Below are 12,355 nucleotides of genomic sequence, written 5' to 3'. Positions count from 1 at the left end.
GTCCGGATCTAAAAGAGGGTCCTAAGTACGGTGAGGCAGAACACGATAGATAGCGTTCTGATGCTGTTTTTCTAATAAGAACTAAAGTTTAATTGCAAAACATCATTTTTCACTCAGACACCTTTTCTCTCCCTGAAGCAATCTCACACCTGCATGCACGCATTCATAATTTCATCATTCTCAATCTTAGCACATCCAACACAAGGTCTATTTGTGCAAGCTTAAAATATCAACTGTTAAAGATTGTCCAACAAGGTTGCCCATGTTGATTATTTTTCCTATGATTGTCATTTTAAATCGTTAGTTTAAATTGAAGAAATAAATCTCTTAAAACTTAAACTTGCCTTTTCATTGAAGTGAAACAGACAAACGGATATGATCGTCAGTTTATCGATGAAAACAACCTTTGAGTCTTCTTATCTCTATAAAGTTTGGTTATTAATTTGTTAAAATTAATATCCCAGATTATTATGTAGAATGGTTCATCTTTCATAAAAGAGCCAAGAACCATTACGCTACATGGCCAAAGGAGGCGACAGGGGCTGGATTCCTTTCATTAATCCTGTAAAGGGTCATTTTATCACATACTGGCTCAAGAAAATGATTTTAAAATGTGAAAAAGTTGCAAAGTATCACTTTAATATGTGTTTAAATATTGTGTTACAGATCATTGATTGTTGCGTACTTTTGCAAAATCCCCCCATCTTTCAGTAATAGTTCTGGGTGTGTATGTGAGTTTCCAGACCTTCACTCTGAGACTTCATCCCTCTGACCCACCGGACTCTCAGTCAGAGATGTCAAAGGTCGGTTCATTGATCCAATCCTGGCTGCGTTATCACCAGCCATGGGAACAAAGGACTCTTCATTAGGACACGGACAGGAAGCATGGACGCTCCGCTGACAGAGAGCAGCGTGATCACTTTGTCTTGCAACAAACCCTACAGATGACTGGCAGCAGGGAGGAGACAGGCTTAATTTGATGAAGGCCAGCACTAAAGAATCCATGCTGACAGACTCTTTTCTGTCAGCTAGCCTCCTGATGTGCGCAGGGAAATGATTTGTCTCTAGCTGGTGAGTCAGAGACGAGAGGGTCCAGGTTCTGCATTCTAATTTAACAATGAAACCAGAGCTGCTGTGCAATCTGAAAGTAATGCTGATTAAAATGTTTACTGCATGGTTTTGTAGCAACTTCCAATCTCCAGCTGACAGCTGTGACCTCTGACCCCATCTTCTCCATATGCTGCTCATTAAATATTGCTGCTTGTCGGCCTGTTATGTGTGAGTCATTTATCAACTTTTTTACCGCCTGATCTGCTGCTTGCTGACTCACACTCTGAGTTTTAGACTCTGAAGGATGTTGTTATAGAATACAAGTCATCTTTAAACTGAGCAAGTAAAAGATGATCTGATGCTTCATGTTGCTGCTGAGCTACCAACTGAGCAGGATTTTAACAAATGAATGAGCGGATAAAGAATCTGTGTGCCATGTTTATGTTATGTTGTGTTTATTAAACAGGTATTCCACTAAAACCAGAGCTCTGAACAGATGGCTGCATGCAGGGACCAGATGAAGGTTTATTTTAGTGTCAGGTAAGCAAAGACGAACCAAAGTCTGGAGTGCTCCAGGGTTCTAGTCTCGAGCCTTTTCTATTTAACATTACTGACTCAGATTAGGCCAAATTAATTAGATTATTGCAGCACAAATACTTGGTTAACTTGAACATCTGAATAACAGTTTGCTGTTTCATCCTTTATTACAGGATACACACCAAGAATAGAAATGCTTGATCAGCCATATGATTAAAAGTTAAATAAAGAAACTAAACTAGTCACAGAGTTAAAAATAATGAACTCACAGGAAGTCTAAAATTCTCTTGAAGAGTCTCATTTTTTGCAGGGAACATCATCTTTATTTTTATAAAATCTATTTATAGTTCATATGACTTGTTGAACTTAAATTTAATCCAGAATTTTCAGAGTTTCCTTATTGAGCCAGTTCAAAGTTCAGACTGGAGCTATTCCTGTTCATTGATTCTGAACCAAACACACGCAATCAAAGACTTTGTTTAGTTATTTTCATAAATGAAGATTTAAACCCGATAGTGTCAAGTTCGGTGACAGAGCTGAAGCGTGGCTGAGAGAATCTGTTGCCCAGACACGGAGTGATGAAAATAACCAGCGTGGTTATCTCCTGTAGGTCAGGATTGAGGGTTTGAGGACTGGTAAGCCTGGAAACTCGATACAAAGTCTGGTGAGAACGATGACTGAGTAATGAATGAAACGCCGGCACTTCCTTAAGTAGTGTCAGCGTGATGACGTCAGCCGCCACATTGGTGGCAGGAATGGTGGGAAATGAAGTCAGTGGGAGGAGTTCGTGACAGGACCCCCCCCCCCCCCAAGGACGGCTCCCGAAGTCCCAGGACGGCGGGCCCAGAAGTCAGTCAGCAGGGTAGGGTCGACAAACGAGCTCGTGGGCTCCCAAGAGCGCTCCTCCGGGCCGTACCCCTCCCAGTCCACGAGGTACTGCCAACCTCGTCCCCGGCGGCGAGCATCCAGAATCCTGCGTACCGTGTAGGTGCGATCCTCCTCTACACCGCGGGGCGGAGGCACCCGGATCGGCGGAGGGTGGAGAGGAGAGGAGATCACCGGCTTCAGCTGGGAGACGTGAAAGACCGGGTGGATCCGGAGAGCAGCCGGGAGGCGCAGACGGTAGGTGACTGGATTGATGACCCTGAGGACAGGGAACGGACCCAGGAAGCGAGGAGTGAGCTTCCGGGAGCCAGCCGGCATCCTCAGGTTAGCGGAGGAGAGCCACACCTGGTCGCCAGACCGGAAGACGGGGCCAGGCCGGTGGCGGCGGCGATGTTGACGGGTATACTCTGTGTTGGTCCGGGTGATGGCCGCACGGGCCCGGATCCAGGCGCGCCGACAGCGGCGGACCAGCGTCTGGGCAGCAGGGACCTCCACCTCGGGCACCTGATGGTCGAACAGAGGAGGCTGGTACCCATAACAGGTCTCGAAGGGAGACAGACTCGTGGCAGAGGAGGTCTGGAGGTTGTGTGACAGCTCCGCCCACAGGAGGAAGCGGGGCCAGGTGGTCAGCTGGGACGAAGCGAAGCAGCGCAAGTAGCGTCCAAGCTGCTGGTTAGCTCTCTCCGTCTGACCGTTTGTCTGCGGACGGTACCCAGAGGACAGGCTGGTGGAAGCACCGACCAGGCGACAGAACACTTTCCAGAAGCGTGAGACGAACTGGGGTCCTCGGTCGGAAACCACGTCCTGAGGGAAACCATGGAGCCGCACCACCTGTTCTAGGAGCAGTTCGGCCGTCCTCTTGGCAGTGGGGAGGCCGGCCAGGGCCACTAAGTGCACGGCCTTGGAGAAACGGTCTGTGATAGTCAATATGGTGTCCAGGTGATCGACAGCCGGCAGTCCCGTGACAAAGTCCAACCTGATGTGTGACCACGGCCGCTTGGGCACAGGGAGAGGCTGTAACTCTCCAGCGCCGGGTCGGTTGGAGGACTTGGATCGAGCACACACATCACATGCAGCCGTGAACTCGCGGACGTCCTTCCTCATGGACGGCCACCAGAGAGCCCGACGGAGTAACTGGAGGGTACGGGCTTGTCCTTGATGTCCCGCGAGCCGTGAACAATGCCCCCACGTGAGTGCCTCTTTTCGGCAGGAGACTGGAACGTAGAGACGGTTCGGTGGAGTCTCCGGAGGCGCCGGATCACCAGGAAGTGCTGCCCGCAAGGACTGCTCAAACGGCCATTGGAGGGAGGCCAGGAAGCATTGAGTCAGTAGAATGGTCCGAGGCTCCGGGGGGCTAGCATCTGGTGTGAAACGCCGAGAGACAGCGTCCGCCTTGAGGTTCTTGGAGCTGGGCCGGTAGGCGATATGGGAGTGGTACGGCTCAAAAAAGAGGGCCCACCGAGCCTGACGAGGGTTGAGTTGGCGTACAGTCTGTAGATGAATGAGATTCTGGTGGTCGGTCCAGATCAGAAAGGGATCGGTGGTCCCCGAGAGTCACTGCCTCCATTCCTCCAGAGCCCATTTTATAGCCAGCAGCTCTCTGTCGCCGACCCCATAGTTCTGCTGTGTGGGGGAAAACTTCCGGGAGAAGTAGGCGCATGGGTGGAGCTTAGAGTCTGGACCCCGTTGCGAGAGAATGGCCCCCGCTCCCACATCAGAGGCGTCCACCTCCACGACGAAGGGCCAGGTCTGGTCCGGGTGGAGGAGGATGGGTTCCTTAGTAAAACGTCCGACCAGCTCATGGAAAGCACGGACAGCCTCTGGAGTAAGGCGTAAAGGGCGAGGCTGATTGGTGGTTTTGGTGAGTGAGGTCAGAGGCGCTGCGAGGGAACTGAAGTTGCGCATAAACCTCCGGTAAAAGTTTGAGAAACCCAGGAAGTTTTGCAGCTGCTTCAGGGTCGTGGGTAGAAACCACTGAGCTACTGCCTGAACCTTTTGAGGGTCTATCTTCAGGCCCCGGGAGGAGATGGTAAAACCCAGGAAGGAGGTGGACTCCTGGTGAAACGCACACTTCTCCAGTTTGCAGTACAGTCCATGATCCAGGAGGCGGGACAGAACAGCTCAAACATGCCGGATGTGCTCTTCGGCCGTGCGGGAGTAGATGAGGATGTCATCTACAGTTGTGGTCAGAGGTTTACATACAGTTGTAAAAAATATAATCACTTTTCTCTGTTAACCCATAATAAAGACATTAAAGAACCAAACTTCATGAATGTTTTTTGTGACAAAGAAGTATCTGTTCCAATCACTCTATCAGAGAAAAATCAGAGTTTTAGAAATAACGGGACACTCAGTAGAGCCATTATATTATATTTTTTACAAGTGTATGTAAACCTCTGACCACAACTGTAGATAAACAAAGACCCAGCGGCCCAACATGTCTCTCAGCACATCTGTAATGAACCGCTGGAAGACGGCGGGGCTGTTGCAGAGGCCAAAAGGCATCACCAAATATTCATAGTGGCCAGTGGGCGTGATAAAAGCAGTCTTCCACTCCTCACCTTCCTTAATACGGATGAGGTTATAGGCGCTGCGCAGATCCAGTTTAGTAAACACAGCGGCTTGTGTGATGGCGTCCAGGGCGGTGCTCATGAGAGGGAGAGGGTGACGGTCCCGGATCGTTATTTTATTTAACCCTCGATAGTCAATACAGGGCCGGAGATCTCCCTCCTTCATTTTTACAAAGAAAAACCCCGCGGCCCCGGGGGATGTTGAGGGACGGATGAACCCCTTCTGGAGGGCATCAGTTATATAATTGTCCGTAGCTCGGGTCTCCAGCGGAGAGAGGGAGAACAGGCGACCCCGAGGGGGGATGGTGTCGGGCTGGAGCCTGATCTGCAGGTCATAGGGTCGATGAGGAGGTAACCTGGTAGTGGGTTCTTTAGCGAAGACCTGAGCGAGGTCGTGGTATTGAGGAGGGACGAGCGTCAGGTCTACGTCTGTGGGAGGGGCTACTCCAGTCCAAGGTGCAGGGGAGCCCCGGTGGTTATGGCAACCCGTGCCCCAGGCCAGGACCTTACTGGTGGACCAGGAGATGTGAGGCTCACGACGGTAGAATCAGGAATGACCCAGGATGAGTGGCGTAGGAGCATGGAGCCTGGATGACCAGGAAGTGGAGGGTCTCCAGGTGTTGGCCAATAGTCATGTGGAGACCCTGGGTTCGGTGGGTGAGAGGGTACGGCATTATGGGCCGGCCGTCCGCAGAGGTCACGGGAATGGGTCGGTCGAGTGCGGTGAGGGGTATCTTGAGCTGAGTAACCAGTCCGTGATCGATAAAACACTCCGCAGCCCCAGTGTCTAAAAGAGCCTCCAGTCTGGTTGGGCCTTGGTCCAGGTGGAGGGAGACCGGGAGAGTGGTTCGGTGTGGAGCCGGAAAAGTGGAGACTCCGGGCGGGACAGCCCCTACTCCGACCCGGAGGGACCGTTTCCCGGGCGTTTTGGGCACGTGCCACGGTGGTGACCTAAATCCCCACAGTAAGCGCATCTGCCCTCCTGATAGCGCTGTGCCTGTTCCTCAGGGGGAAGATGTCCGAGCTGCATCGGCTCCTCCGTCGGTTGGTGAGCCGGACGGAGGGTTGACGTCCTGGTGTGTACGGGAGCTGACATGGTGCTCGGCCGGTTCAGGATGCAGAGGTCCAGTTGGAGAGCCAGATCCACTGCCAGGTCCAGGGAGGTTGGGGCCTCGTGCCCGATCATGCCCTCCCGGATTCTCAGTGACAATCCCTCCAGGTAAACGGCCTTTAGGGCGGCGTCATCCCACTTAAACCGAGCGTCTGTCGTCCGTAAGCGAGAAGTGTACTGAGCCGCCGTCTGGGAGCCCTGACGGAGCTGAAGCAGCCGAGTCTCGTCCGAGACCTCGCTGCTGGGATGAAAAAATGTCTTTTTCATCTCCTTTACAAAAGTCTCATAGTCATTGCAGGCAGGAGATTTCTGATTGTAAAGAGCCGCCGCCCATTCACCTGCTCGACCTGTCAGCAGTGAGGTCAGCAGGGCGACACGAGAGCAGGATGTAGGGTAGCGAGCCGGCTGACACTCAAAAGTCATGGCCAGGGTCGCCAGCATGCCCTCCAGGGATCCTCTGGTTCCGTCCCACTTCTCTGGAAGGCTGAGGCGTGGTTCCATCCTGTCGGTGACGGATGTGGTCTGTCGTTGCAGAGCGGTGGACAGCTGGAGAACTAGCCCGGTGAGTGACTCAATCTTTGTGGCTTGGCGATCAGCTACGGCATGAAACTGGTTCATCTCAGCACGGAGCTGGCTTATCTCTGCCATCTACTGATCCAAGGTTGCGCGATGTTGAGCCACTTCAACACGCAGACGCGCGAACTCCGCTGGGTCAACTTGGGACTCAGTCATCCTGTCAGGTTCGGTGACAGAGCTGAAGCGTGACTGAGAGGATCTGTTGCCCAGACGCGAAGTGATGGTGGTTATGTCCTGTAGGTCAAGATTGAGGGTTTGAGGGCTGGTAATCCTGGAAACTCGATACAAAGTCTGGTGAGAACGATGAATGAGTAATGAATGAAACGCCGGCACTTCCTTAAGTAGTGCCGGCGTGATGACGTCAGCCGCCACGTTGGTAGCAGGAATGATGGGAAATGAAGTCAGCGGGAGGAGTTCGTGACAGATAGATGACATCTGAATTCTGCTTTCTTATAGCTAATAAATAACAGACTAATTATTATTATTATTAACCCTCTCAGGCTCAAAATAAGTTCTGATAAAAGGACGAACAACTAAGTCCTTCAGGGGAACTTCTGAGTTAAACAATGCTCATGAATACGTACGTGGAGTAACCAGGCAGGTAGGTTTTAACGTTGCTAAACGTCGCCTGCCTCCAGAGGGTTAAATCATGTTTAGTAACACCTTTCATAAAACTGATTTATGTTAAATTGTAACATTGTAACAATTGTTAATATGTCATTTAACACATGTGAAGCGCCATGTGCTTGGAAACGTACCAAAGTTATTTCATTGCACAAGGGATAAATGATAAATGGCCTGTATTTGATATAGCGCCTTGCTGCGAGGCAACAGTGCTAACCACTGCGCCATCATGCAGCCCAACACCCAGCCCAACAGCTTTACAACACACATATATATATATATATATATATATATATATATATATATATATATATATATATATATATATATATATATATATATATGTATATATATATACATATATGTATGTATATATATATATATATATATATATATATATATATATATATATATATATATATTCCTTTTGTCCACATTCTCTAGCATGGGCATCACAGAGAAAGCACACGCCTGGTTTGAATCGTACCTGACAGGACAATCATTCAGTGTATCTTGGCTTGGACAATCCTCTACCGTGCACCATCTTTCCACAGGAGTGCCCCAGGGAGGTGTACTAGGACCTCTTCTCTTTGTCATATACACCACCTCACTGAGTGAGATCATTCGATCACATGGCTTCTCCTACCAATGCAGACGACACCCAGCTCTATCTGTCATTTCCACCGGACGACCACACTGTCTCTGCACGAATATCAAACTGTATCTCTGACATATCTAAATGGATGAAATCCCACCATCTCCAACTCCACCTCTCTAAAACTGAACTACTTGTCATCCCAGCAAAACCATCCATACAGCACAATATCTCAATCCAAAATGACTTCCTATCTCTGGCTCCTTCAAAGGCAGTTCGAAATCTGGGTGTTGTGATTGATGAACACCTGACCTTTAAAGATCATGTTGCCTCTGTTGCCCGTTCATGCCGCTTTGCGCTGTATAACATACGAAAGATCAGGCCATACCTAACACAACATGCCACCCAGCTCCTGGTGCAATCTACTGTCATCTCCCGCCTCGATTACTGCAATGCCCTTCTAACTGGTCTTCCAGGCTGTACTGTGAGACCTCTTCAAATGGTCCAGAACGCAGCGGTGCATCTGGTCTTCAATCAGCCAAAAAGAGCACATGTCACCCCTCTGTTCATTGAGCTCCACTGGCTACCGCTAGCAGCACGCATCAAATTCAAATAGCTAACGCTAGCATACAAAGTCTGAGATGGTAAGGCTCCCATCTACCTGAATCCTCTTGCAAAGGCTTACGCCTCGGCCCGGCCGCTCCGGTCATCACAGGATGGTCGGCTAGCAGTGCCTACACCACGCTCAGGACAATCCAGACTCTTCTCATGCATCGTTCCACAAATGTGGAATGACCTTCCGAGCACTACCAGAACAGGAGCTTCCTTTTCAATTTTCAAGAAACTCCTGAAGAAACCAAAGAAGTCCAATTGCCTTCTTTAAAAATCCATTTGATGTCATACTGAACAACTGTTGTATTTGATTCTAATTTTAATGATTCTGTTTCAGGTGGAAATGCTGTGTGATTCCTGTGCCATGTGGCCCATGACCTGTGTCAGCCTTGCTGAGTTCTCTTTAGCAAGGTTTTCTGGTGCTTGTGGCCATTCCACAGTGCACCTGATCCGGTCTAACACTTCACATCCCAGCACACGCACGAACCCATGCTTGTTGATGTTTGTGGTTCATGGTTTACATGTTTATAGTTGTTCATCCCACGTTTTCTTGATGACTCTTAGAAATGTTTCTTCACAGGTGCAGCTGCTGGTTGCTGTTTTTATGTTGGTTTGCTAGTTGTATTAATTTTTCTCTTATTTACTTGTTTATCCTCTATCAGCAGTCTTTATTCCAGATTGGTTCAGCATTTATATGCTGATGTGGCGATACATAACCCAAACCAATATTACTCAAGGGGAACCTCGTACACATTAAGGCTCGTTGTCATGAGCCGGGGTGAGTACTCCTGTTCTCTTAACCATCTGTGAGTCTCTTGTCAGGAGAGGGAGTGGCCCAGCTGTTCCTGATCAGCAATCAGCGGGGTGCTTTCCTATTTAAGGTGGATGGTGGACACAATTTGACGCTGAAGATTGCCTCAGTTTTGGTAGTAACCAGCCACTCGTGTTACCTCTAGTGTTCCTAGGATTAATGTTATTTTGTAGTGTTTTTGCTCTTATATTGGATGTACCATTCTTCAGGATTCCTGTCGACCTCATTGGATACTGACCTCTACTCCAGGATTCTGATATTCAACACACGGACCAGGATTTGGATATTCAGCACACGGACCTTACCACCACCCTCCATAACTCACCTCTCATCTCACCCAGTGCCCCAGCCACCAGGACGCCCTGCTTCTCTCTACCTCTGCTCCCTCTCCTGCGCTTCCCCCGGCTCTCTACCTCTCCCTCCTCCAGCCAACAGATACACCCACCACAGTAAGTCTGCTGAACACCTCTGCCTGCCTACAATGGATTTTGAAACCAGAACCTATGCTCACCTGTGTCCTCCCTCCTCCAGACGCTGAGCTGTTGTTGCAGTTCCAACCACAGACTTATCTGTGCACCTTAAGTTCCTCCTTATAAATAAATCATTTTTTCTATCAGTTTTTGGTCAGTGTTGTATTCTGCATGTCTTGGGTTAAGTACCTTCCTCCAAACATGACACTCCTCTTCAAAGAGCAAATCTGTTAAGCACATTCTGACAGACAGACCACCATTCTTCTGTCATGTTGCTGTACAGGAAATTTTTAGAGTTTTTCTTTTTAAAGATGAATAGGATTACATTTATAGTGCAATACTTTCACATTATCATTTTCCCACACTTCTGTATACCTGTATTTTGTTGTTTTTTCAATAAAGAATGACAACTTATTAAGTTTGGTTTTTGATGCACACAAATATATATCTGTAAAAAATATCTACAAAGCTAATGTTTACATAACAAGTATGATTGGGTTTTGCAATACGGCACTATTTTAGTAAGATTTTTAAACCAAGTAAAGTTAGTAAAGAACACATTTCTATTGTCTGCTAAGAAACTGTTGGGATTTAAAATGGGCCTGTTGTACAAATAACTTGTAAATGATTATTCCTCACTTTTTTTGTCTTAACCAAAGAAATTCCAGTAATTGAGCAAAAACATTTATTTTTAACACTACATTTTATAAAACGGGGCGCAAAGTGTCGGCACATGTATGTCGATGGTCCGCCCCAACCAAACCAGGAGACACAGACGTCAGGGAGGCCAAGGTTGTCTCCGAGGGTCTCTGCAGCTCTCTGGGCACCACGCCTCACGTAGCTGTCACCAATGATCCAAATGGCTATGGAGAAAAAAATAACAGGTTTGTCATTTAAGTACAAAACCATACATGAAGTGGTCAAGACAGGTACTTGGAACTTACACTTGCTGCGTTGTGTAGCTGATGTTGGAGACACAGGTTGCCATAGTGACCTTGTAACAAATCTAAGAAAAAAATGTAATAAAAGAATGAAAATTAAAAACTCCCAGACCTCATGTCATATTTACTAATCAGCTATGGCTGATTTATTGTTTGGAACACAGTGAGTTACACTATTTCTAATATATTTTTATTTCTATTACACATACATACTTTTTAACTGTTATTTTCACATGACTGTTATCAGGCTCTCTTGTTCTGGTTCTCATGATAATTCTGTGTCTTCCAGTGAGTTATCTTGTGCTTACTTCATCTGTATAATGTCTCTTTACTTTTTGTAAATTGTACTGAGTCCAGAATAAAGGCTAGTTGGCTGTACAAGATACAAACAAGTATTACGTTTTGGAAATATATGAAATGTATTTAGGCTGCTAATTTAGCTCGAATACTAATAACTGCCATATTTTCCGGACTATAACTCGCACTTTTTTACATATTCTGGCTGGTCCTGCTACTTATACTCCGGAGCGACTTAAATAACAAAATACGTAGGCTACGGCTACACCGCGCTGCTGCAGGCCGACTCCGACCCGCCCAAGAATGAGTTCCCCTGTCCCGCTGCAAGGGTTTCAAAAACAGCCTTCCTCGACTGGAGAACGTGGCGCGCTGCTGCGAGCCGACTCCGACCCAAGAATGACTTCCCCTGTCCCGCTGGGAGGGTTTCAAACACCGCCAGCATCTGTTGGACCCTGTGGCGGGGTGCTGAGGGCCGGCTCCAGCCCAGGAATGAGCTCTCCTCGCCGGCCGGGAGGGTTTGAAAAACCGCCATCCTCTCCTCTGCTGGCTGGAGACCATGGCGCGCTGTTCTTTCTGTTATGGTTAAATTATAAATTATAAACTTACCGATTTAATACTTTTTAAATCCAGGTACTTTTCACGAACAGGCGCCGAAAACCTCCACCTAAACTTCGTGTGAGATTCAGGTCGATGGGTGTTCCACAGTTAGCTCCGGTTGGGTTGAAGCTAGGTGGCTACATCAGTTAGCTCGGCTCCCACCTCCGCGTTAGCTTTGGGTTAGCCAGGGTTAGCTTCAGGTTAGCTTGTAGCTAGTTCGTCCGTCGATCCCAGCCTTACAGCCCCACCCTCAGCTCCTCCTCTCTTCCCTTTTATGGAATTGTCTGGGCTGGACGGAACCTGTGACAAGGTCAAAATGGCGGTGGTGGCCACCTCCCAATATGGACAAAAAACGTGTTATTGGAGCCTATGGAATCATTTTGTCCAGTATGTACAGTCTATGATCCAAACATCCAGTGATAGAACATGAAGTTAGTTGGTCACATGTATTCTGTAAATCATGTTATGTTGATGACAACTATATGGGTCATAAAGAGAAATATGTTTTGTGTTCTTTTGTCATGTTTTCTATGAGCACACTAAAGCTAACCTTTACTTATGTAGCAGGATGAGGTAATCTGCTCCTGACTTTAATACCAGGTGTCATTTATTAAAATCAGGAGCAGATTACCTCATCCTGCTACACTTATTATTACAGTCATGTCTTCATATAGAATAT

The 12,355-nt window shown here is 47.7% G+C and overlaps 1 long non-coding RNA gene across 2 annotated transcripts; it reads left to right on the top strand.

The window, feature by feature from the left end:
- Positions 1 to 428: 428 nt before the first annotated feature.
- LOC129160916 (uncharacterized) lies at positions 429 to 9,987 on the top strand. Of its 2 annotated transcripts, XR_011520671.1 has the most exons (6): positions 429 to 1,071; positions 1,186 to 1,278; positions 1,517 to 1,590; positions 9,383 to 9,486; positions 9,581 to 9,820; positions 9,903 to 9,987. It is a non-coding gene; the product is annotated as an uncharacterized lncRNA (long non-coding RNA). The 2 variants fall into 2 exon arrangements; XR_008561362.2 differs by lacking the exons at positions 429 to 1,071; positions 1,186 to 1,278; positions 1,517 to 1,590 and having other exon boundaries at positions 9,206 to 9,486.
- Positions 9,988 to 12,355: the final 2,368 nt, after the last annotated feature.

This window comes from Nothobranchius furzeri, chromosome 5 (assembly GCF_043380555.1).
Source record: "Nothobranchius furzeri strain GRZ-AD chromosome 5, NfurGRZ-RIMD1, whole genome shotgun sequence".
In the NCBI taxonomy this organism is placed as follows: Eukaryota; Metazoa; Chordata; class Actinopteri; order Cyprinodontiformes; family Nothobranchiidae; genus Nothobranchius; species Nothobranchius furzeri.
This window is presented reverse-complemented; position numbering and strand designations above follow the sequence as displayed.